The 24,311-nt window shown below is 47.4% G+C and overlaps 25 non-coding genes across 25 annotated transcripts; all 25 read right to left on the bottom strand.

Annotated features, from left to right (window-relative positions):
• Positions 1–501: 501 nt before the first annotated feature.
• Trnak-cuu (transfer RNA lysine (anticodon CUU)) lies at positions 502–574 on the bottom strand. The gene has a single exon. It is a non-coding gene; the product is annotated as a tRNA-Lys (tRNA).
• Positions 575–1,027: 453 nt separating this feature from the next.
• On the bottom strand, positions 1,028–1,100 carry Trnar-ucg (transfer RNA arginine (anticodon UCG)). Its single transcript has one exon. It is a non-coding gene; the product is annotated as a tRNA-Arg (tRNA).
• A 908-nt stretch (positions 1,101–2,008) lies between these two features.
• Trnak-cuu (transfer RNA lysine (anticodon CUU)) lies at positions 2,009–2,081 on the bottom strand. Its single transcript has one exon. It is a non-coding gene; the product is annotated as a tRNA-Lys (tRNA).
• A 453-nt stretch (positions 2,082–2,534) lies between these two features.
• On the bottom strand, positions 2,535–2,607 carry Trnar-ucg (transfer RNA arginine (anticodon UCG)). The gene has a single exon. It is a non-coding gene; the product is annotated as a tRNA-Arg (tRNA).
• A 1,430-nt stretch (positions 2,608–4,037) lies between these two features.
• Trnar-ucu (transfer RNA arginine (anticodon UCU)) lies at positions 4,038–4,110 on the bottom strand. Its single transcript has one exon. It is a non-coding gene; the product is annotated as a tRNA-Arg (tRNA).
• A 1,051-nt stretch (positions 4,111–5,161) lies between these two features.
• Trnar-ucg (transfer RNA arginine (anticodon UCG)) lies at positions 5,162–5,234 on the bottom strand. The gene has a single exon. It is a non-coding gene; the product is annotated as a tRNA-Arg (tRNA).
• A 904-nt stretch (positions 5,235–6,138) lies between these two features.
• On the bottom strand, positions 6,139–6,211 carry Trnak-cuu (transfer RNA lysine (anticodon CUU)). The gene has a single exon. It is a non-coding gene; the product is annotated as a tRNA-Lys (tRNA).
• Positions 6,212–6,664: 453 nt separating this feature from the next.
• Positions 6,665–6,737, bottom strand: Trnar-ucg (transfer RNA arginine (anticodon UCG)). The gene has a single exon. It is a non-coding gene; the product is annotated as a tRNA-Arg (tRNA).
• Positions 6,738–7,632: 895 nt separating this feature from the next.
• On the bottom strand, positions 7,633–7,705 carry Trnak-cuu (transfer RNA lysine (anticodon CUU)). Its single transcript has one exon. It is a non-coding gene; the product is annotated as a tRNA-Lys (tRNA).
• Positions 7,706–9,666: 1,961 nt separating this feature from the next.
• Trnar-ucu (transfer RNA arginine (anticodon UCU)) lies at positions 9,667–9,739 on the bottom strand. Its single transcript has one exon. It is a non-coding gene; the product is annotated as a tRNA-Arg (tRNA).
• Positions 9,740–11,168: 1,429 nt separating this feature from the next.
• Positions 11,169–11,241, bottom strand: Trnar-ucg (transfer RNA arginine (anticodon UCG)). Its single transcript has one exon. It is a non-coding gene; the product is annotated as a tRNA-Arg (tRNA).
• Positions 11,242–12,145: 904 nt separating this feature from the next.
• Trnak-cuu (transfer RNA lysine (anticodon CUU)) lies at positions 12,146–12,218 on the bottom strand. Its single transcript has one exon. It is a non-coding gene; the product is annotated as a tRNA-Lys (tRNA).
• A 453-nt stretch (positions 12,219–12,671) lies between these two features.
• On the bottom strand, positions 12,672–12,744 carry Trnar-ucg (transfer RNA arginine (anticodon UCG)). Its single transcript has one exon. It is a non-coding gene; the product is annotated as a tRNA-Arg (tRNA).
• Positions 12,745–13,639: 895 nt separating this feature from the next.
• Trnak-cuu (transfer RNA lysine (anticodon CUU)) lies at positions 13,640–13,712 on the bottom strand. Its single transcript has one exon. It is a non-coding gene; the product is annotated as a tRNA-Lys (tRNA).
• A 450-nt stretch (positions 13,713–14,162) lies between these two features.
• Positions 14,163–14,235, bottom strand: Trnar-ucu (transfer RNA arginine (anticodon UCU)). The gene has a single exon. It is a non-coding gene; the product is annotated as a tRNA-Arg (tRNA).
• Positions 14,236–15,150: 915 nt separating this feature from the next.
• Positions 15,151–15,223, bottom strand: Trnak-cuu (transfer RNA lysine (anticodon CUU)). Its single transcript has one exon. It is a non-coding gene; the product is annotated as a tRNA-Lys (tRNA).
• A 452-nt stretch (positions 15,224–15,675) lies between these two features.
• On the bottom strand, positions 15,676–15,748 carry Trnar-ucg (transfer RNA arginine (anticodon UCG)). Its single transcript has one exon. It is a non-coding gene; the product is annotated as a tRNA-Arg (tRNA).
• Positions 15,749–16,636: 888 nt separating this feature from the next.
• Trnan-auu (transfer RNA asparagine (anticodon AUU)) lies at positions 16,637–16,709 on the bottom strand. Its single transcript has one exon. It is a non-coding gene; the product is annotated as a tRNA-Asn (tRNA).
• A 451-nt stretch (positions 16,710–17,160) lies between these two features.
• Trnar-ucg (transfer RNA arginine (anticodon UCG)) lies at positions 17,161–17,233 on the bottom strand. Its single transcript has one exon. It is a non-coding gene; the product is annotated as a tRNA-Arg (tRNA).
• Positions 17,234–18,140: 907 nt separating this feature from the next.
• Positions 18,141–18,213, bottom strand: Trnak-cuu (transfer RNA lysine (anticodon CUU)). The gene has a single exon. It is a non-coding gene; the product is annotated as a tRNA-Lys (tRNA).
• A 451-nt stretch (positions 18,214–18,664) lies between these two features.
• Positions 18,665–18,737, bottom strand: Trnar-ucg (transfer RNA arginine (anticodon UCG)). Its single transcript has one exon. It is a non-coding gene; the product is annotated as a tRNA-Arg (tRNA).
• A 913-nt stretch (positions 18,738–19,650) lies between these two features.
• On the bottom strand, positions 19,651–19,723 carry Trnam-cau (transfer RNA methionine (anticodon CAU)). The gene has a single exon. It is a non-coding gene; the product is annotated as a tRNA-Met (tRNA).
• Positions 19,724–20,174: 451 nt separating this feature from the next.
• Positions 20,175–20,247, bottom strand: Trnar-ucg (transfer RNA arginine (anticodon UCG)). Its single transcript has one exon. It is a non-coding gene; the product is annotated as a tRNA-Arg (tRNA).
• Positions 20,248–21,154: 907 nt separating this feature from the next.
• On the bottom strand, positions 21,155–21,227 carry Trnak-cuu (transfer RNA lysine (anticodon CUU)). Its single transcript has one exon. It is a non-coding gene; the product is annotated as a tRNA-Lys (tRNA).
• A 451-nt stretch (positions 21,228–21,678) lies between these two features.
• On the bottom strand, positions 21,679–21,751 carry Trnar-ucg (transfer RNA arginine (anticodon UCG)). Its single transcript has one exon. It is a non-coding gene; the product is annotated as a tRNA-Arg (tRNA).
• Between the last annotated feature and the right edge of the window lie 2,560 nt (positions 21,752–24,311).

Genomic DNA, 24,311 nt, shown 5'->3' with positions numbered 1-24,311 from the left:
TTCTTAAGAAAACGCATGTCGCTAATTGTTCGTCATCACAGATACTGTGTGCTATACGGCCATGACGCGCAAGTCATTTCCAAAATTCGTCTTCCCCCTGTGAGGTTGGAACTCACGACTCCTGGTTTACTAGACCAGCGCTCTACCACCGAGCTAAAGATGCGCGCCCAAGCGGAACTTTTGCGTACTTCGTCCGTACGGTCGTCTGAATCATCAGACTTCAGCTGACAACACTTCATATTTTCGACTAATATTTGCAGCTATGGCGACCCATTACTGCTTTGCTACACATCTGACACGTAGCCGACGTTCTCTCCAAACAAAACCACCTGCACTTCAGAACATGACTTTCACACATGTCTACAAAATCACCTTCACCTTCAAATACAGTTTTCTTGCGACTGATGGAGACGTAGGCAAATTTTAAAGTTGCTATTTCCATTACATCACGTTAATCAGAAAATCGGTAATTTACATCTGCAGCGGAAAGAAATTCCGTTCCGCCCAGCGTAGGGCTCGAACCCACGACCCTGTGAATAAGAGTCTCATGCTCTACCGACTGAGCTAGCCGTGCTGCCTCGTTGGATACCAGCTGGGTAGCAGATCACACTGTACTCGTTTGGGTTGGGTGGTCCCATACAGAATCTCTCCATGCTGCCTAATGTTTTCCTAACGTCACACTCGTCACGTACTTCACTTTTATTTCATAATCATTTCTGAGAGGTAAAGGAATTGCATGACAATCTGCAGAGCTAGCGGCGTCAAAATTAACACACATACTTGATGTGACTCAAAAGCCGAACGAGTTACTTTCCGACGTTGTTTTAGATGTGCAAGAGCCAGTCAAAACTCGCGGTGAGGGCACTCTGCCGACCATTTCGCTAGTTAACACCGGTCTTGTTGTGTGTGTTTCAGGCTCAAGACCATCTCCAAGCACAGAATGGTCAACAGCAACATTCAGACGGTTCCGTACTGCTCAATTGGTACATTAAAACGGTATGTTTCTTTATTCAGAACTGGAAAAACACGACCGTGACAGAATTCGAACCTGCAATCTTAGAATCCGAAGTCCGACGCCTTATCCATTAGGCCACACGGTCACTGACCACGAAGTATAACTTATGTACGACTCATCTCGAAACGCTCACTCCCCCTGAGGAATTGTGTTTTCGTTCCACACAGCCGCTGCCCCTTACTCTTTCCCACCCATTCGTTACATTCAACCTCTTACGAAACCGACCAAATATAGACAGGAAACCAAGACCACACACTTTGCGCATTCGGAATCGATGGCAGGGTGTCCCTCGCCGCATTTGCTACGATGGCCATTTGCTACTTCTGCAGAAGCGGCTGCGACGACGACGACGACGACGACCGCGAGAGGATCAGAGATTTGTGAGAAATACACCTATAAAATGTAATTCAGACTGCCTCGTCCCACCTTATGCCGTACCGCTTTGGCAAATGCTTTATCTGCGCCATTCGCCTTAATCACATCTGAGAGTAATTCTTAAGAAAACGCATGTCGCTAATTGTTCGTCATCACAGATACTGTGTGCTATACGGCCATGACGCGCAAGTCATTTCCAAAATTCGTCTTCCCCCTGTGAGGTTGGAACTCACGACTCCTGGTTTACTAGACCAGCGCTCTACCACCGAGCTAAAGATGCGCGCCCAAGCGGAACTTTTGCGTACTTCGTCCGTACGGTCGTCTGAATCATCAGACTTCAGCTGACAACACTTCATATTTTCGACTAATATTTGCAGCTATGGCGACCCATTACTGCTTTGCTACACATCTGACACGTAGCCGACGTTCTCTCCAAACAAAACCACCTGCACTTCAGAACATGACTTTCACACATGTCTACAAAATCACCTTCACCTTCAAATACAGTTTTCTTGCGACTGATGGAGACGTAGGCAAATTTTAAAGTTGCTATTTCCATTACATCACGTTAATCAGAAAATCGGTAATTTACATCTGCAGCGGAAAGAAATTCCGTTCCGCCCAGCGTAGGGCTCGAACCCACGACCCTGTGAATAAGAGTCTCATGCTCTACCGACTGAGCTAGCCGTGCTGCCTCGTTGGATACCAGCTGGGTAGCAGATCACACTGTACTCGTTTGGGTTGGGTGGTCCCATACAGAATCTCTCCATGCTGCCTAATGTTTTCCTAACGTCACACTCGTCACGTACTTCACTTTTATTTCATAATCATTTCTGAGAGGTAAAGGAATTGCATGACAATCTGCAGAGCTAGCGGCGTCAAAATTAACACACATACTTGATGTGACTCAAAAGCCGAACGAGTTACTTTCCGACGTTGTTTTAGATGTGCAAGAGCCAGTCAAAACTCGCGGTGAGGGCACTCTGCCGACCATTTCGCTAGTTAACACCGGTCTTGTTGTGTGTGTTTCAGGCTCAAGACCATCTCCAAGCACAGAATGGTCAACAGCAACATTCAGACGGTTCCGTACTGCTCAATTGGTACATTAAAACGGTATGTTTCTTTATTCAGAACTGGAAAAACACGACCGTGACAGGATTCGAACCTGCAATCTTCGGATCCGAAGTCCGACGCCTTATCCATTAGGCCACACGGTCATTGACAACAAAGTATAACTTATATACGACTCACCTCGAAACGCTCACACCCCCTGAGGAATTGTGTTTTCGTTCCACACAGCCGCTGCCCCTTACTCTTTCCCACCCATTCGCTACATTCAACCTCTTACGAGACCGACCAAACATAGACAGGAAAACAAGACCTCACACTTTGCGCATTCGGAATCGATGGCAGGGTGTCCCTCGCCGCATTTGCTAAGATGGCCGTTTGCTACTTCTGCAGAGGCGGCGGCAGCGGCGACGTCGACGACCGCGAGAAACTCTGAGATTTGTGACAAATACATCTATAAAATGTAATTCAGACTGCCTCGTCCCACCTTATGCCGTGCTGCTTTGGCAAATGCTTTATCTGCGCCATTCGCCTTAATCACATCTGAGAGTAATTCTTAATAATACGCCTGTCGCTAATTGTTCCTCATCACAGATACTGTTTGCTATACGGCCACGATGCGCAACTGATGTCCCAGATTCGTCTCCCTCCTGTGAGGATGGAACTCACGAACCCTGGTTTACTAGACCAATGCTCTACCACTGAGCTAAACAGGCGCCACCTAGCGGCACTTTTGCGTACTTCGTCCGTACGGTCGTCTGAATCATCAGACTTCAGCTGACAACACTTCATATTTTCGACTAATATTTGCAGCTATGGCGACCCATACCTGCTTGGTCACACATCTGACACGTGGCCGATGTTCTCTCCAAACAAAACCACCTGCACTTCAGAACATGACTTTCACACATGTCTACAAAATCACCTTCACCTTCAAATACTGTTTTCTTGCGACTGATAGAGACGTAGGCAAATTTTAAAGTTGCTATTTCCATTACATCACGTTAATCAGAAAATCGGTAATTTACATCTGCAGCGGAAAAAAATTCCGTTCCGCCCAGCGTAGGGCTCGAATCCACGACCCTGTGAATAAGAGTCTCATGCTCAACCGACTGAGCTAGCCGTGCTGCCTCGTTGGATACCTGCTGGGTAGCAGATCACACTGTACTCGTTTGGGTTGGGTGGTCCCATACAGAATCTCTCCATGCTGCCTAATGTTTTCCTAACGTCACACTCGTCACGTACTTCACTTTTATTTCATAATCATTTCTGAGAGGTAAAGGAATTGCATGACAATCTGCAGAGCTAGCGGCGTCAAATTTAACACACATACTTGATGTGACTCAAAGGCCGAACGTGTTACTTTCCGACGTTGTTTTAGATGTGCAAGTGCCAGTCAAAACTCGCGGTGAGGGCACTCTGAAGCCCATTTCGCTAGTTAACACCGGTCTTGTTGTGTGTGTTTAAGGCTCAAGAACATCTCCAAGCACAGAATGGTCAACAGCAACATTCAGACGGTTTCGTACTGCTCAATTGCTACATTAAAACGGTATGTTTCTTTTTCAGAAATGGAAAAACACGACTGTGACAGGATTCGAACCTGCAATCTTCGGATAAGAAGTCCGACGCCTTATCCATTAGGCCACACGGTCACTGAAGACCAAGTACAACTTATATACGACTCATCTCGAAATGCTCACGCCCCTGAGGAATTGTGTTTTCGCTCCACACAGCCGCTGCCCCTTACTCTTTCCCACCCATTCGTTACATTCAACCTCTTACGAGACCGACCAAATATAGACAGGAAAACAAGAGCACACACTTTGCGCATTCGGAATCGATGGCAGGGTGTCCCTCGCCGCATTTGCTACAATGGCCATTTGCTACTTCAGCAGAAGCGGCGGCAGCGACGACGGCGACGACCGCGAGAGGCTCTGAAATTTGTGAGAAATACGTCTATAAAATGTAATTCAGACTGCCTCGTCCCACCTTATGCCGTACTGCTTTGGCAAATGCTTTATCTGCGCCATTCGCCTTAATCACATCTGAGAGTAATTCTTAATAATACGCCTGTCGCTAATTGTTCCTCATCACAGATACTGTTTGCTATACGGCCACGATGCGCAACTCATTTCCAAGATTCGTCTTCCTCCTGTGAGGATGGAACTCACGAACAATGGTTTACTATACCAATGCTCTACCACTGAGCTAAACAGGCGCCGCCTAGCGGCACTTTTGCGTACTTCGTCCGTGCGTCGTTAGATACCTGCTGGGTAGCAGATCACACTGTATTCGTTTGGGTTGAGTGGTCCCATACAGAATCTCTCCATGCTGCCTAATGTTTTCCTAACGTCACACTCGTCACGTACTTCACTTTTATTTCATAATCATTTCTGAGAGGGAAAGGAATTGCATGACAATCTGCAGAGCTAGCGGCGTCAAAATTAACACACATACCTGATGTGACTCAAAAGCCGAACGAGTTACTTTCCGACGTTGTTTTAGATCTGCAAGTGCCAGTCAAAACTCGCGGTGAGGGCACTCTGCCGACCATTCCGCTAGTTAACACCGGTCTTGTTGTGTGTGTTTCAGGCTCAAGACCGTCTCCAAGCACAGAATGGTCAACAGCAACATTCAGACGGTTTCGTACTGCTCAATTGCTACATTAAAACGGTATGTTTCTTTTTCAGAACTGGAAAAACACTACCGTGACAGGATTCGAACCTGCAATCTTCGGATCCGAAGTCCGACGCCTTATCCATTAGGCCACACGGTCACTGACGACGAAGTTCAAGTTATATACGACTCATCTCGAAACGCTCACGCCCCTGAGGAATTGTGTTTTCGTTCCACACAGACGCTGCACCTTACTCTTTCCCACCCATTCGTTACATTCAACCTCTTACGAGAACGACCAAACATAGACAGGAAAACAAGACCACACACTTTGCGCATTCGGAATCGATGGCATTGTGTCCCTCTCCGCATTTGCTACGATGGCCATTAGCTACTTCTGCAGAAGCGGCGGCGGCGACGACGGCGACGACCGCGAGAGGCTCTGAGATTTGTGAGAAATACATCTATAAAATTTAATTCAGACTGCCTGGTCCCACCTTATGCCGTACAGCTTTGGCAAATGCTTTATCTGCGCCATTCGCCTTAATCCCATCTGAGAGTAATTCTTAATAATACGCCTGTCGCTAATTGTTCCTCATCACAGATACTGTTTGCTATACGGCCACGATGCGCAACTGATTTCCAAGATTCGTCTTCCTCCTGTGAGGATGGAACTCACGAACCCTGGTTTACAAGACCAATGCTCTACCACTGAGCTAAACAGGCGCCGCCTAGTGGCACTTTTGCGTACTTCGTCCGTACGGTCGTCTGAATCATCAGACTTCAGCTGACAACACTTCATATTTTCGACTAATATTTGCAGCTATGGCGACCCATTCCTGCTTGGCTCCACATCTGACACTTAGCCGATGTTCTCTCCAAACAAAACCACCTGCACTTCAGAACATGACTTTCACACATGTCTACAATATCACCTTCACCTTCAAATACAGTTTTCTTGCGACTGATAGAGACGTAGGCAAATTTTAAAGTTGCTATTTCCAATACATCACGTTAATCAGAAAATCGGTAATTTACATCTGCAGCGGAAAAAAATTCCGTTCCACCCAGCGTAGGGCTCGAACCCACGACCCTGTGAATAAGAGTCTCATGCTCTACCGACTGAGCTAGCCGTGCGGCCTCGTTGGATACCTGCTGTGTAGCAGATCACCCTGTACTCGTTTGGGTTGGGTGGTCCCATACAGTATCTCTCCATGCTGCCTAATGTTTTCCTAACGTCACACTCGTCACGTACATCAATTTTATTTCATAATCATTTCTGAGAGGTAAAGGAATTGCACGACAATCTGCAGAGCTAGCGGCGTCAAAATTAACACACATACTTGATGTGAGTCAAAAGCCGAACGAGTTACTTTTCGACGTTGTTTTAGATGTGCAAGAGCCAGTCAAAACTCGCGGTGAGGGCACTCTGCCGACCATTTCGCTAGTTAACACCGGTCTTGTTGTGTGTGTTTCAGGCTCAAGACCATCTCCAAGCACAGAATGGTCAACAGCAACATTCAGACGGTTTCGTACTGCTCAATTGCTACATTAAAACGGTATGTTTCTTTATTCAGAACTGGAAAAACACGACCGTGACAGGATTCGAAACTGCAATCTTCGGATCCGAAGTCCGACGCCTTATCAATTAGGCCACACGGTCACTGACGCACAAGTATAACTTATATACGACTCATCTCGAAACGCTCACGCCCCTGAGGAATTGTGTTTTCGTTCCACACAGCCGCTGCCCCTTACTCTTTCCCACCCATTCGTTACATTCAACCTCTTACGAGAACGACCAAACATAGACAGGAAAACAAGACCACACACTTTGCGCATTCGGAATCGATGGCAGGGTATCCCTCGCCGCATTTGCTACGATGGCCATTTGCTACTTCTGCAGAAGCGGCGGCGGCGACGACGGCGACATTCTCTGAGATTTGTGAGAAATACATCTATAAAATGTAATTCAGACTGCCTCGTCCCACCTTATGCCGTACTGCTTTGGCAAATGCTTTATCTGCGCCATTCGCCTTAATCACATCTGAGAGTAATTCTTAATAATACGCCTGTCGCTAATTGTTCCTCATCACAGATACTGTTTGCTATACGGCCACGATGCGCAACTGATTTCCAAGATTCGTCTTCCTCCTGTGAGGATGGAACTCACGAACCCTGGTTTACTAGACCAATGCTCTACCACTGAGCTAGACAGGCGCCGCCTAGCGGCACTTTTGCGTACTTCGTCCGTACGGTCGTCTGAATCATCAGACTTCAGTTGACAACACTTCATATTTTAGACTAATATTTGCAGCTATGGCGACCCATTCCTGCTTGGCCACACATCTGACACGTGGCCGATGTTCTCTCCAAACAAAACCACCTGCACTTCAGAACATGACTTTCACACATGTCTACAAAATCAGCTTCACCTTCAAATACAGTTTTCTTGCGACTGATGGAGACGTAGGCAAATTTTAAAGTTGCTATTTCCATTATATCACGTTAATCAGAAAATCGGTAATTTACATCTGCAGCGGAAAAAAATTCCGTTCCGCCCAGCGTAGGTCTCGAACCCACGACCCTGCGAATAAGAGTCTCATGCTCTACCGACTGAGCTAGCCGTGCTGCCACGTTGGATACCTGCTGGGTAGCAGATCACACAGTACTCGTTTGGGTTGGGTGGTCCCATACAGAATCTCTCCATGCTGCCTAATGTTTTCCTAACGTCACACTCGTCACGTACTTCACTTTTATGTAATAATCATTTCTGAGAGTAAAAGGAATTGCATAACAATCTGCAGAGCTAGCGGCGTCAAAATTAACACACATACTTGATGTGACTCAAAAGCCGAACGAGTTACTTTAAGACGTTGTTTTAGATGTGCAAGTGCCAGTCAAAAGTCGCGGTGAGGGCACTCTGCCGACCATTTCGCTAGTTAACACCGGTCTTGTTGTGTGTTTAAGGCTCAAGACCATCTCCAAGCACAGAATGGTCAACAGCAACATTCAGACGGTTTCGTACTGCTCAATTGATACATCAAAACGGTATCTATCATTTTCAGAACTGGAAAAACACGACTGTGACAGGATTCGAACCTGCAATCTTCGGATGAGAGGTCCGACGCCTTATCCATTAGGCCACACGATCACTGAAGACCAAGTACAACTTATATACGACTCATCTCGAAACGCTCACGCCCCTGAGGAATTGTGTTTTCGTTCCACACAGCCGCTGCCCCTTACTCTTTCCCACCCATTCGTTACATTCAACCTCTTACGAGACCGACCAAACATAGACAGGAAAACAAGACCACACACTTTGAGCATTCGGAATCGATGGCAGAGTGTCCCTCGCCGCATTTGCTACAATGGCAATTTGCTACTTCTGCAGAAGCGGCGGCGGCGACGACGACGACGACGACGACGGCCGCTAGTGGCTCTGAGATTTGTGAGAATTACATCTATAAAATGTAATTCAGACTGCCTCGACCCACCTTATGCCGTTCTGCTTTGGCAAATGCTTTATCTGCGTCATTCGCCTTAATCACATCGGAGAGTAATTCTTAATAATACGACTGTCGCTAATTGTTCCTCATCACAGATACTGTTTGCTAAACGGCCACGATGCGCAACTGATTTCCAAGATTCGTCTTCCTCCTGTGAGAATGGAACTCACGAACCCTGGTTTACTAGACCAATGCTCTACCACTGAGCTAAACAGGCGCCGCCTAGCGGCACTTTTGCGTACTTCGTCCGTACGGTCGTCTGAATCATCAGACTTCAGCTGACAACACTTCATATTTTCGACTAATATTTGCAGCTATAGCGACCCATTCCTGCTTGGCTACACATCTAACACTTAGCCGATGTTCTCTCCAAACAAAACCACCTGCACTTCAGAACATGACTTTCACACATGTCTACAAAATCACCTTCACCTTCAAATACTGTTTTCTTGCGACTGATAGAGACGTAGGCAAATTTTAAAGTTGCTATTTCCATTACATCACGTTAATCAGAAAATCGGTAATTTACATCTGCAGCGGAAAAAAATTCCGTTCCGCCCAGCGTAGGGCTCGAATCCACGACCCTGTGAATAAGAGTCTCATGCTCAACCGACTGAGCTAGCCGTGCTGCCTCGTTGGATACCTGCTGGGTAGCAGATCACACTGTACTCGTTTGGGTTGGGTGGTCCCATACAGAATCTCTCCATGCTGCCTAATGTTTTCCTAACGTCACACTCGTCACGTACTTCACTTTTATTTCATAATCATTTCTGAGAGGTAAAGGAATTGCATGACAATCTGCAGAGCTAGCGGCGTCAAATTTAACACACATACTTGATGTGACTCAAAGGCCGAACGTGTTACTTTCCGACGTTGTTTTAGATGTGCAAGTGCCAGTCAAAACTCGCGGTGAGGGCACTCTGAAGCCCATTTCGCTAGTTAACACCGGTCTTGTTGTGTGTGTTTAAGGCTCAAGACCATCTCCAAGCACAGAATGGTCAACAGCAACATTCAGACGGTTTCGTACTGCTCAATTGCTACATTAAAACGGTATGTTTCTTTTTCAGAAATGGAAAAACACGACTGTGACAGGATTCGAACCTGCAATCTTCGGATAAGAAGTCCGACGCCTTATCCATTAGGCCACACGGTCACTGAAGACCAAGTACAACTTATATACGACTCATCTCGAAATGCTCACGCCCCTGAGGAATTGTGTTTTCGCTCCACACAGCCGCTGCCCCTTACTCTTTCCCACCCATTCGTTACATTCAACCTCTTACGAGACCGACCAAATATAGACAGGAAAACAAGAGCACACACTTTGCGCATTCGGAATCGATGGCAGGGTGTCCCTCGCCGCATTTGCTACAATGGCCATTTGCTACTTCAGCAGAAGCGGCGGCAGCGACGACGGCGACGACCGCGAGAGGCTCTGAGATTTGTGAGAAATACGTCTATAAAATGTAATTCAGACTGCCTCGTCCCACCTTATGCCGTACTGCTTTGGCAAATGCTTTATCTGCGCCATTCGCCTTAATCACATCTGAGAGTAATTCTTAATAATACGCCTGTCGCTAATTGTTCCTCATCACAGATACTGTTTGCTATACGGCCACGATGCGCAACTCATTTCCAAGATTCGTCTTCCTCCTGTGAGGATGGAACTCACGAACCCTGGTTTACTATACCAATGCTCTACCACTGAGCTAAACAGGCGACGCCTAGCGGCACTTTTGCGTACTTCGTCCGTACGGTCGTCTGAATCATCAGACTTCAGCTGACAACATTTCATATTTTCGACTAATATTTGCAGCTATGGCGACCCATTCCTGCTTGGCTACACATCTAACACTTAGCCGATGTTCTCTCCAAACAAAACCACCTGCACTTCAGAACATGACTTTCACACATGTCTACAAAATCACCTTCACCTTCAAATACAGTTTTCTTGCGACTGATGGAGACGTAGGCAAATTTTAAAGTTGCTATTTCCATTACACCACCTTAATCAGAAAATCGGTAATTTACATCTGCAGCGGAAAAAAATTCCGTTCCGCCCAGCGTAGGGCTCGAACCCACGATCCTGTGAAAAGGAGTCTCATGCTCTACCGACTGAGCTAGCCATGCTGCGTCGTTAGATACCTGCTGGGTAGCAGATCACACTGTATTCGTTTGGGTTGAGTGGTCCCATACAGAATCTCTCCATGCTGCCTAATGTTTTCCTAACGTCACACTCGTCACGTACTTCACTTTTATTTCATAATCATTTCTGAGAGGGAAAGGAATTGCATGACAATCTGCAGAGCTAGCGGCGTCAAAATTAACACACATACCTGATGTGACTCAAAAGCCGAACGAGTTACTTTCCGACGTTGTTTTAGATCTGCAAGTGCCAGTCAAAACTCGCGGTGAGGGCACTCTGCCGACCATTCCGCTAGTTAACACCGGTCTTGTTGTGTGTGTTTCAGGCTCAAGACCGTCTCCAAGCACAGAATGGTCAACAGCAACATTCAGACGGTTTCGTACTGCTCAATTGCTACATTAAAACGGTATGTTTCTTTTTCAGAACTGGAAAAACACTACCGTGACAGGATTCGAACCTGCAATCTTCGGATCCGAAGTCCGACGCCTTATCCATTAGGCCACACGGTCACTGACGACAAAGTTTAAGTTATATACGACTCATCTCGAAACGCTCACGCCCCTGAGGAATTGTGTTTTCGTTCCACACAGACGCTGCCCCTTACTCTTTCCCACCCATTCGTTACATTCAACCTCTTACGAGAACGACCAAACATAGACAGGAAAACAAGACCACACACTTTGCGCATTCGGAATCGATGGCATTGTGTCCCTCTCCGCATTTGCTACGATGGCCATTAGCTACTTCTGCAGAAGCGGCGGCGGCGACGACGGCGACGACCGCGAGAGGCTCTGAGATTTGTGAGAAATACATCTATAAAATTTAATTCAGACTGCCTGGTCCCACCTTATGCCGTACAGCTTTGGCAAATGCTTTATCTGCGCCATTCGCCTTAATCCCATCTGAGAGTAATTCTTAATAATACGCCTGTCGCTAATTGTTCCTCATCACAGATACTGTTTGCTATACGGCCACGATGCGCAACTGATTTCCAAGATTCGTCTTCCTCCTGTGAGGATGGAACTCACGAACCCTGGTTTACAAGACCAATGCTCTACCACTGAGCTAAACAGGCGCCGCCTAGTGGCACTTTTGCGTACTTCGTCCGTACGGTCGTCTGAATCATCAGACTTCAGCTGACAACACTTCATATTTTCGACTAATACTTGCAGCTATGGCGACCCATTCCTGCTTGGCTCCACATCTGACACTTAGCCGATGTTCTCTCCAAACAAAACCACCTGCACTTCAGAACATGACTTTCACACATGTCTACAATATCACCTTCACCTTCAAATACAGTTTTCTTGCGACTGATGGAGACGTAGGCAAATTTTAAAGTTGCTATTTCCATTACATCACGTTAATCAGAAAATCGGTAATTTACATCTGCAGCGGAAAAAAATTCCGTTCCACCCAGCGTAGGGCTCGAACCCACGACCCTGTGAATAAGAGTCTCATGCTCTACCGACTGAGCTAGCCGTGCGGCCTCGTTGGATACCTGCTGTGTAGCAGATCACACTGTACTCGTTTGGGTTGGGTGGTCCCATACAGTATCTCTCCATGCTGCCTAATGTTTTCCTAACGTCACACTCGTCACGTACATCAATTTTATTTCATAATCATTTCTGAGAGGTAAAGGAATTGCACGACAATCTGCAGAGCTAGCGGCGTCAAAATTAACACACATACTTGATGTGAGTCAAAAGCCGAACGAGTTACTTTTCGACGTTGTTTTAGATGTGCAAGAGCCAGTCAAAACTCGCGGTGAGGGCACTCTGCCGACCATTTCGCTAGTTAACACCGGTCTTGTTGTGTGTGTTTCAGGCTCAAGACCATCTCCAAGCACAGAATGGTCAACAGCAACATTCAGACGGTTTCGTACTGCTCAATTGCTACATTAAAACGGTATGTTTCTTTATTCATAACTGGAAAAACACGACCGTGACAGGATTCGAAACTGCAATCTTCGGATCCGAAGTCCGACGCCTTATCAATTAGGCCACACGGTCACTGACGCACAAGTATAACTTATATACGACTCATCTCGAAACGCTCACGCCCCTGAGGAATTGTGTTTTCGTTCCACACAGCCGCTGCCCCTTACTCTTTCCCACCCATTCGTTACATTCAACCTCTTACGAGAACGACCAAACATAGACAGGAAAACAAGACCACACACTTTGCGCATTCGGAATCGATGGCAGGGTATCCCTCGCCGCATTTGCTACGATGGCCATTTGCTACTTCTGCAGAAGCGGCGGTGGCGACGACGGCGACATTCTCTGAGATTTGTGAGAAATACATCTATAAAATGTAATTCAGACTGCCTCGTCCCACCTTATGCCGTACTGCTTTGGCAAATGCTTTATCTGCGCCATTCGCCTTAATCACATCTGAGAGTAATTCTTAATAATACGCCTGTCGCTAATTGTTCCTCATCACAGATACTGTTTGCTATACGGCCACGATGCGCAACTGATTTCCAAGATTCGTCTTCCTCCTGTGAGGATGGAACTCACGAACCCTGGTTTACTAGACCAATGCTCTACCACTGAGCTAGACAGGCGCCGCCTAGCGGCACTTTTGCGTACTTCGTCCGTACGGTCGTCTGAATCATCAGACTTCAGTTGACAACACTTCATATTTTAGACTAATATTTGCAGCTATGGCGACCCATTCCTGCTTGGCCACACATCTGACACGTGGCCGATGTTCTCTCCAAACAAAACCACCTGCACTTCAGAACATGACTTTCACACATGTCTACAAAATCAGCTTCACCTTCAAATACAGTTTTCTTGCGACTGATGGAGACGTAGGCAAATTTTAAAGTTGCTATTTCCATTATATCACGTTAATCAGAAAATCGGTAATTTACATCTGCAGCGGAAAAAAATTCCGTTCCGCCCAGCGTAGGTCTCGAACCCACGACCCTGCGAATAAGAGTCTCATGCTCTACCGACTGAGCTAGCCGTGCTGCCACGTTGGATACCTGCTGGGTAGCAGATCACACAGTACTCGTTTGGGTTGGGTGGTCCCATACAGAATCTCTCCATGCTGCCTAATGTTTTCCTAACGTCACACTCGTCACGTACTTCACTTTTATGTAATAATCATTTCTGAGAGTAAAAGGAATTGCATAACAATCTGCAGAGCTAGCGGCGTCAAAATTAACACACATACTTGATGTGACTCAAAAGCCGAACGAGTTACTTTAAGACGTTGTTTTAGATGTGCAAGTGCCAGTCAAAAGTCGCGGTGAGGGCACTCTGCCGACCATTTCGCTAGTTAACACCGGTCTTGTTGTGTGTTTAAGGCTCAAGACCATCTCCAAGCACAGAATGGTCAACAGCAACATTCAGACGGTTTCGTACTGCTCAATTGATACATCAAAACGGTATCTATCATTTTCAGAACTGGAAAAACACGACCGTGACAGGATTCGAACCTGCAATCTTCGGATGAGAGGTCCGACGCCTTATCCATTAGGCCACACGATCACTGAAGACCAAGTACAACTTATATACGACTCATCTCGAAACGCTCACGCCCCTGAGGAATTGTGTTTTCGTTCCACACAGCCGCTGCCCCTTACTCTTTCCCACCCATTCGTTACATTCAACCTCTTACGAGACCGACCAAACATAGACAGGAAAACAAGACCACACACTTTGAGCATTCGGAATCGATGGCAGAGTGTCCCTCGCCGCATTTGCTACAATGGCAATTTGCTACTTCTGCAGAAGCGGCGGCGGCGACGACGACGACGACGACGACGACGGCCGCTAGTGGCTCTGAGATTTGTGAGAATTACATCTATAAAATGTAATTCAGACTGCCTCGACCCACCTTATGCCGTTCTGCTTTGGCAAATGCTTTATCTGCGTCATTCGCCTTAATCACATCGGAGAGTAATTCTTAATAATACGACTGTCGCTAATTGTTCCTCATCACAGATACTGTTTGCTAAACGGCCACGATGCGCAACTGATTTCCAAGATTCGTCTTCCTCCTGTGAGAATGGAACTCACGAACCCTGGTTTACTAGACCAATGCTCTACCACTGAGCTAAACAGGCGCCGCCTAGCGGCACTTTTGCGTACTTCGTCCGTACGGTCGTCTGAATCATCAGACTTCAGCTGACAACACTTCATATTTTCGACTAATATTTGCAGCTATAGCGACCCATTCCTGCTTGGCTACACATCTGACACTTAGCCGATGTTCTCGCCAAACAAAACCACCTGCACTTCAGAACATGACTTTCACACATGTCTACAAAATCACCTTCACCCTCAAATACAGTTTTCTTGCTACTGATGGAGACGTAGGCAAATTTTAAAGTTGCTATTTCCATTACATCACCTAATCAGAAAATCGGTAATTTACATCTGCAGCGGAAAAAAATTCCGTTCCGCCCAGCGTAGGGCTCGAACCCACGATCCTGTGAATAAGAGTCTCATGCTCTACCGACTGAGCTAGCCGTGCTGCGTCGTTAGATACCTGCTGGGTAGCAGATCACACTGTATTCGTTTGGGTTGGGTGGTTCCATACAGAAACTCTCCATGCTGCCTAATGTTTTCCTAACGTCACACTCGTCACGTACTTCACTTTTATTTCATAATCATTTCTGAGAGGGAAAGGAATTGCATGACAATCTGCAGAGCTAGCGGCGTCAAAATTAACACACATACCTGATGTGACTCAAAAGCCGAACGAGTTACTTTCCGACGTTGTTTTAGATGTGCAAGTGCCAGTCAAAACTCGCGGTGAGGGCACTCTGCCGACCATTTCGCTAGTTAACACCGGTCTTGTTGTGTGTGTTTCAGGCTCAAGACCATCTCCAAGCACAGAATGGTCAACAGCAACATTCAGACGGTTTCGTACTACTCAATTGCTACATTAAAACGGTATGTTTCTTTTTCAGAACTGGAAAAACACGACCGTGACAGGATTCGAACCTGCAATCTTCGGATCCGAAGTCCGACGCCTTATTCATTAGGCCACACGGTTACTAAACACCAAATACAACTTATATACGACTCATCTCGAAATGCTCACGCCCCAGAGGAATTGTGTTTTCGTTCCACACAGCCGCTGCCCCTTACTCTTTCCCACCCATTCGTTACATTCAACCTCTTACGAGAACGACCAAACATAGACAGGAAAACAAGACCACACACTTTGCGCATTCGGAATCGATGGCAGGGTGTCCCTCGCCGCATTTGCTACTTCAGCAGAAGCGGCGGCGGCGATGACGGCGACGACCGCGAGAGGCTCTGAGATTTGTGAGAAATACATCTATAAAATGTAATTCAGACTGCCTCGTCCCACCTTATGCCGTACCGCTTTGGCTAATGCTTTATCTGCGCCATTCGCCTTAATCCCATCTGAGAGTAATTCTTAATAATACGACTGTCGCTAATTGTTCCTCATCACAGATACTGTTTGCTATACGGCCACGATGCGCAACTGATTTCCCAGATTCGTCTTCCTCCTGTGAGGATGGAACTCACGAACCCTTGGTTACTAGACCAATGCTCTACCACTGAGCTAAACAGGCGCCGCCTAGCGGCACTTTTGCGTAATTCGTCCGTACGGTCGTCTGAATCATCAGACTTGAGCTGACAACACTTCATATTTTCGACTAATATTTTCAGCTATGGCGACCCATTACTGCTTGGCTACACATCTGACACGTAGCCGATGTTCTCTCCAAACAAAACCACCTGCACTACAGAACATGACTTTCACACATGTCTACAAAATTACCTTCACCTTCAAATACAGTTTTCTTGCGACTGATGGAGACGTAGGCAAATTTTAAAGTTGCTATTTCCATTACATCACGTTAATCAGAAAAACGTTAATTTACATCTGCAGCGGAAAAAATTTCCGATCCGCCCAGCGTAGGGCTCGAACCCACGACCCTGTAAATAATAGTCTCATGCTCTACCGACTGAGCTAGCCGTGCTGCCTCGTTGGATACCTGCTGGGTAGCAGATCACACTGTACTCGTTTGGGTTGGGTGGTCCCATACAGTATCTCTCCATGCTGCCTAATGTTTTCCTAACGTCACACTCGTCACGTTCTTCACTTTTATTTCATAATCATTTCTGAGAGGTAAAGGAATTGCATGACAATCTGCAGAGCTTGCGGCGTCAAAATTAACACACATACTTGATGTGACTCAAAAGCCGAACGAGTTACTTTCCGACGTTGTTTTAGATGTGCAAGTACCAGTCAAAACTCGCGGTGAGGGTACTCTGCCGACAATTTCGCTAGTTAACACCGGTCTTGTTGTGTGTGTTTCAGGCTAAAGACCATCTCCAAGCACAGAATGGTCAACAGCAACATTCAGACGGTTTCGTACTGCTCAATTGCTACATTAAAACGGTATGTTTCTTTTTCAGAACTGGAAAACGCGACCGTGACAGGATTCGAACCTGCAATCTTCGGATCCGAAGTCCGACGCCTTATCCATTAGGCCACACGGTCACTGACGACCAAGTACAACTTATATACGACGCATATCGAAACGCTCACGCCCCTGAGGAATTGTGTTTTCGTTCCACACAGCCGCTGCCCCTTACTCTTTCCCGCCCATTCGTTACATTCAACCTCTTACGAGACCGACCAAACATAGACAGGAAAACAAGACCACACACTTTGAGCATTCGGAATCGATGGCAGGGTGTCCCTCGCCGCATTTGCTACAATAGCAATTTGCTACTTCTGCAGAAGCGGCCGCGGCTGCGACGACGACCACGACCGCGAGAGGCTCTGAGATTTGTGAGAAGTACATCTATAGAATGTAATTCAGACTGCCTCGTCCCACCTTATGCCGTACCGCTTTGGCAAATGCTTTATCTGCGCCATTCGCCTTAATCCCATCTGAGAGTAATTCTTAATAATACGCCTGTCGCTAATTGTTCCTCATCACAGATACTGTTTGCTATACGGCCACGATAAGCAACTGATATCCAAGATTCGTCTTCCTCCTGTGAGGATGGAACTCACGAAACCTGGTTTACTAGACCAATGCTCTACCACTGAGCTAAACAGGCGCCGCCTAGCGGCACTTTTGCGTACGTCGTCCGTACGGTCGTCTGAATCATCAGACTTGAGCTGACAACACTTCATATTTTCGACTAATATTTGCAGCTATGGCGACCCATTACTGCTTGGCTACACATCTGACACGTAGCCGATGTTCTCTCCAAACAAAACCACCTGCACTTCAGAACATGAGTTTCACACATGTCTACAAAATCACCTTCACCTTCAAATACAGTTTTCTTGCGACTGATGGAGACGTAGGCAAATTTTAAAGTTGCTATTTCCATTACACCACGTTAATCATAAAATCGGTAATTTACATCTGCAGCGGAAAAAAATTCCGTTCCGCCCAGCGTAGGGCTCGAACCCACGACCCTGTGAATAAGAGTCTCATGCTCTACCGACTGAGCTAGCCGTGCTGCCGCGTTGGATACCTGCTGGGTAGCAGATCACACTGTACTCGTTTGGGTTGGGTGGTCCCATACAGTATCTCTCCATGCTGCCTAATGTTTTCCTAACGTCACACTCGTCACGTTCTTCACTTTTATTTCATAATCATTTCTGAGAGGTAAAGGAATTGCATGACAATCTGCAGAGCTTGCGGCGTCAAAATTAACACACGTACTTGATGTGACTCAAAAGCCGAACGAGTTACTTTCCGACGTTGTTTTAGATGTGCAAGTACCAGTCAAAACTCGCGGTGAGGGCACTCTGCCGACCATTTCGCTAGTTAACACCGGTCTTGTTGTGTGTGTTTCAGGCTAAAGACCATCTCCAAGCACAGAATGGTCAACAGCAACATTCAGACGGTTTCGTACTGCTCAATTGCTACATTAAAACGGTATGTTTCTTTTTCAGAACTGGAAAACGCGACCGTGACAGGATTCGAACCTGCAATCTTCGGATCCGAAGTCCGACGCCTTATCCATTAGGCCACACGGTCACTGACGACCAAGTACAACTTATATACGACACATATCGAAACGCTCACGCCCCTGAGGAATTGTGTTTTCGTTCCACACAGCCGCTGCCCCTTACTCTTTCCCGCCCATTCGTTACATTCAACCTCTTACGAGACCGACCAAACATAGACAGGAAAACAAGACCACACACTTTGAGCATTCGGAATCGATGGCAGGGTGTCCCTCGCCGCATTTGCTACAATGGCAATTTGCTACTTCTGCAGAAGCGGCCGCGACTGCGACGACGACGACGACGACGACCGCGAGAGGCTCTGAGATTTGTGAGAAGTACATTTATAGAATGTAGTTCAGACTGCCTCGTCCCACCTTATGCCGTACTGTTTTGGCAAATGCTTTATCTGCGCCATTCGCCTTAATCCCATCTGAGAGTAATTCTTAATAATACGCCTGTCGCTAATTGTTCCTCATCACAGATACTGTTTGCTATACGGCCACAATACGCAACTGATTTCCAAGATTCGTCTTCCTCCTGTGAGGATGGAACTCACGAAACCTGGTTTACTAGACCAATGCTCTACCACTGAGCTAAACAGGCGCCGGCTAGCGGCACATTTGCGTACTTCGTCCGTACGGTCGTCTGAATCATCAGACTTGAGCTGACAACACTTCATATTTTCGACTAATATTTGCAGCTATGGCGACCCATTACTGCTTGGCTACACATCTGACACGTAGCCGATGTTCTCTCCAAACAAAACCACCTGCACTTCAGAACATGAGTTTCACACATGTCTACAAAATCACCTTCACCTTCAAATACAGTTTTCTTGCGATTGATGGAGACGTAGGCAAATTTTAAAGTTGCTATTTCCATTACACCACGTTAATCAGAAAATCGGTAATTTACATCTGCAGCGGAAAAAAATTCCGTTCCGCCCAGCGTAGGGCTCGAACCCACGACCCTGTGAATATGAGTCTCATGCTCTACCGACTGAGCTAGCCGTGCTGCCTCGTTGGATACCTGCTGGGTAGCAGATCACACTGTACTCGTTTGGGTTGGGTGGTCCCATACAGTATCTCTCCATGCTGCCTAATGTTTTCCTAACGTAACACTCGTCACGTTCTTCACTTTTATTTCATAATCATTTCTGAGACGTAAAGGAATTGCATGACAATCTGCAGAGCTTGCGGCGTCAAAATTAACACACATACTTGATGTGACTCAAAAGCCGAACGAGTTACTTTCCGACGTTGTTTTAGATGTGCAAGTACCAGTCAAAACTCGCGGTGAGGGTACTCTGCCGACAATTTCGCTAGTTAACACCGGTCTTGTTGTGTGTGTTTCAGGCTAAAGACCATCTCCAAGCACAGAATGGTCAACAGCAACATTCAGACGGTTTCGTACTGCTCAATTGCTACATTAAAACGGTATGTTTCTTTTTCAGAACTGGAAAACGCGACCGTGACAGGATTCGAACCTGCAATCTTCGGATCCGAAGTCCGACGCCTTATCCATTAGGCCACACGGTCACTGACGACCAAGTACAACTTATATACGACTCATATCGAAACGCTCACGCCCCTGAGGAATTGTGTTTTCGTTCCACACAGCCGCTGCCCCTTACTCTTTCCCGCCCATTCGTTACATTCAACCTCTTACGAGACCGACCAAACATAGACAGGAAAACAAGACCACACACTTTGAGCATTCGGAATCGATGGCAGGGTGTCCCTCGCCGCATTTGCTACAATGACAATTTGCTACTTCTGCAGAAGCGGCCGCGGCTGCGACGACGACCACGACCGCGAGAGGCTCTGAGATTTGTGAGAAGTACATCTATAGAATGTAATTCAGACTGCCTCGTCCCACCTTATGCCGTACCGCTTTGGCAAATTCTTTATCTGCGCCATTCGCCTTAATCCCATCTGAGAGTAATTCTTAATAATACGCCTGTCGCTAATTGTTCCTCATCACAGATACTGTTTGCTATACGGCCACGATACGCAACTGATTTCCAAGATTCGTCTTCCTCTTGTGAGGATGGAACTCACGAAACCTGGTTTACTAGACCAATGCTCTACCACTGAGCTAAACAGGCGCCGCCTACCGGCACTTTTGCGTACGTCGTCCGTACGGTCGTCTGAATCATCAGACTTGAGCTGACAACACTTCATATTTTCGACTAATATTTGCAGCTATGGCGACCCATTACTGCTTGGCTACACATCTGACACGTAGCCGATGTTCTCTCCAAACAAAACCACCTGCACTTCAGAACATGACTTTCACACATGTCTACAAAATCACCTTCACCTTCAAATACAGTTTTCTTGCGACTGATGGAGACGTAGGCAAATTTTAAAGTTGCTATTTCCATTACACCACGTTAATCAGAAAATCGGTAATTTACATCTGCAGCGGAAAAAAATTCCGTTCCGCCCAGCGTAGGGCTCGAACCCACGACCCTGTGAATAAGAGTCTCATGCTCTACCGACTGAGCTAGCCGTGCTGCCGCGATGGATACCTGCTGGGTAGCAGATCACACTGTACTCGTCTGGGTTGGGTGGTCCCATACAGTATCTCTCCATGCTGCCTAATGTTTTCCTAACGTCACACTCGTCACGTTCTTCACTTTTATTTCATAATCATTTCTGAGAGGTAAAGGAATTGCATGACAATCTGCAGAGCTTGCGGCGTCAAAATTAACACACGTACTTGATGTGACTCAAAAGCCGAACGAGTTACTTTCCGACGTTGTTTTAGATGTGCAAGTACCAGTCAAAACTCGCGGTGAGGGCACTCTGCCGACCATTTCGCTAGTTAACACCGGTCTTGTTGTGTGTGTTTCAGGCTAAAGACCATCTCCAAGCACAGAATGGTCAACAGCAACATTCAGACGGTTTCGTACTGCTCAATTGCTACATTAAAACGGTATGTTTCTTTTTCAGAACTGGAAAACGCGACCGTGACAGGATTCGAACCTGCAATCTTCGGATCCGAAGTCCGACGCCTTATCCATTAGGCCACACGGTCACTGACGACCAAGTACAACTTATATACGACTCATATCGAAACACTCACGCCCCTGAGGAATTGTGTTTTCGTTCCACACAGCCGCTGCCCCTTACTCTTTCCCGCCCATTCGTTACATTCAACCTCTTACGAGACCGACCAAACATAGACAGGAAAACAAGACCACACACTTTGAGCATTCGGAATCGATGGCAGGGTGTCCCTCGCCGCATTTGCTACAATGGCAATTTGCTACTTCTGCAGAAGCGGCCGCGGCTGCGACGACGACGACGATGACGACCGCGAGAGGCTCTGAGATTTGTGAGAAGTACATTTATAGAATGTAGTTCAGACTGCCTCGTCCCACCTTATGCCGTACTTTTTTTTTTTTTTTTTTTTTTTTTTCCTTTATTGTGATTTTAATACCTGTGACAAACAGGTAGGCCGGCAGCGGACCAAGTATGCCGCTCTTCGGCCTCAGAGTATACACAGAACAGAGATGAGTGAGATATAAAAACAATCAAGACGGCGGGGTACAAACAGTAGACAAAACAGAGTTAAAACGGAGTCGGTCACGTGCGTAGCACAATGGATAAAAGCGGAGAAACACGGTGCACAAACGCAGATGGCAGATGGCCACACGTGAACCAGCGGAGCACAAACGACGAAACACAAACACACTGCAGGAGAGTCGAGGCACAAACACATGCGATGGTCTTCGGCGTAGGACGATGAAAGTAACTGATGGAAGACAGCAGAGTCGTGGCCTGCCAAGGGGAAAAGGTGTGGGGAAGAGGAGAGAGAGGGGGAGGGGAAGATGCCAGTGGAGGAGAGGGATGGAGGAGAAGGGGGAGGGTAGGGGGAGTGGAAGCCCAAGGAGAAAGGGGAGGGGAGGGAGGGAGAGAAGGGAGAGAGGGTGCCCACAGGAAAAGGAGAGGAGAGGGAAGGTAAGGCTCAAAGTTGGTAGGAGGGGTAGATGGAGGGGAGGAGGGCATCATCAGGGAGGGGGAGTTGACGGAAGCCACCGAGGGAGAGGGTGTGGAGGGTGTAAAGATGGAGAGCAGGTGGGATATAGGAATGCAGGCGCGGCAGCGGGTTGGGGTGGGAGAGGATGGGAGAGACAAGAGGGTGTGGAGGATCAAGCTTGCGGGAGGTGTAGAGGATCCGTAACCGTTCGAGGAAAAGGAGGAGGTGCGGGAAGGGAATCAGGTCATAGAGGATCCGCGTGGGGGAAGGGAGACGGATGCGATAGGCGAGGCGGAGCGCATGGCGTTCTAGGATCTGAATGGACTTGTAGAAGGTAGGAGGGGCAGAGATCCAGGCGGGATGAGCATAGCAAAGGATAGGACGGATGAGGGACTTGTAGGTGTAGAGGATGGTGGAAGGGTCCAGACCCCATGTACGGCCAGAAAGGAGCTTAAGGAGGCGGAGGCGGGAGCGTGCCTTGGCTTGGATCGTCCGGAGATGTGGGTTCCAGGAGAGGCGACGGTCGAGGGTGACACCAAGGTACTTGAGAGTAGGTGTGAGGGTGATGGGACGGCCATAAATAGTAAGATAGAAATCAAGGAGACGGAAGGAACGAGTGGTTTTGCCTACAATGATCGCCTGGGTCTTGGAAGGATTGACCTTGAGCAACCACTGGTTACACCAAGTGGTGAACCGGTCAAGATAGGATTGGAGAAGGTGCTGGGAGCGTTGCAGGGTGGGAGCGAGGGCAAGGAAGGCAGTGTCATCGGCGTACTGGAGAAGGTGTAGGGGAGGTGCAGGTGGAGGCATGTCTGCCGTGTAAAGGAGGTAGAGAAGAGGGGAAAGGACGGAACCTTGGGGCACACCGGCGGAGGGGTAGAAGGTGTAGGAATCAGTGTTGTGGATGGTGACATAGGAAGGACGGTGGGAAAGGAAGGAAGCGACCAGACGGACATAGTTGAGAGGAAGAGCAAAGGTTTGGAGCTTGAAAAGGAGACCGGAATGCCACACACGGTCATATGCGCGTTCGAGGTCGAGGGAAAGGAAGATGGCGGAACGACGGGAATTGAGTTGTTCGGAGAGGAGGTGAGTGAGGTGAAGGAGGAGGTCATCGGCTGAGAAGGACGGCCGAAAGCCACATTGGGTAGGGGGGAGGAGGCGGTGTTGGTGAAGGTGCTTGTGTAGGCGGCGGGTAAGAATGGATTCCAGGACCTTGCTGAAGACCGAGGTAAGGCTGATGGGACGGTAGGAGGAGACAGCGGAAGGCGGTTTGTCGGGCTTGAGGAACATCAGGATCCGGGAGGTTTTCCACAGGTCGGGGTAGTAGCCGGTGGACAGGACCACATTGTAGAGCCTGGCCAATGTGGAGAGGAAGGAGGCAGGAGCTTCACGGAGGTGACGGTAAGTAACACGATCGTGACCGGGAGCAGTGTTGCGTTTAGGGCGAAGTGTAGCAATGATATCTTGAGTGGTGATTGGGGTATTTAGTTCTGTGTGTGTGATGTTGTCCAAGTACTGGAAGCCAGGAGCAAGCGGGGGGACAGAGGTATCAGTTCGATCACGGACATCAGGAAAGAGGGAATAATCGAACTGGGGATCGTCAGGGATGGTAAGG

The sequence above is a fragment of the Schistocerca gregaria genome, chromosome 10, assembly GCF_023897955.1.
Source record: "Schistocerca gregaria isolate iqSchGreg1 chromosome 10, iqSchGreg1.2, whole genome shotgun sequence".
Classification (NCBI taxonomy): Eukaryota; Metazoa; Arthropoda; class Insecta; order Orthoptera; family Acrididae; genus Schistocerca; species Schistocerca gregaria.
This window is presented reverse-complemented; position numbering and strand designations above follow the sequence as displayed.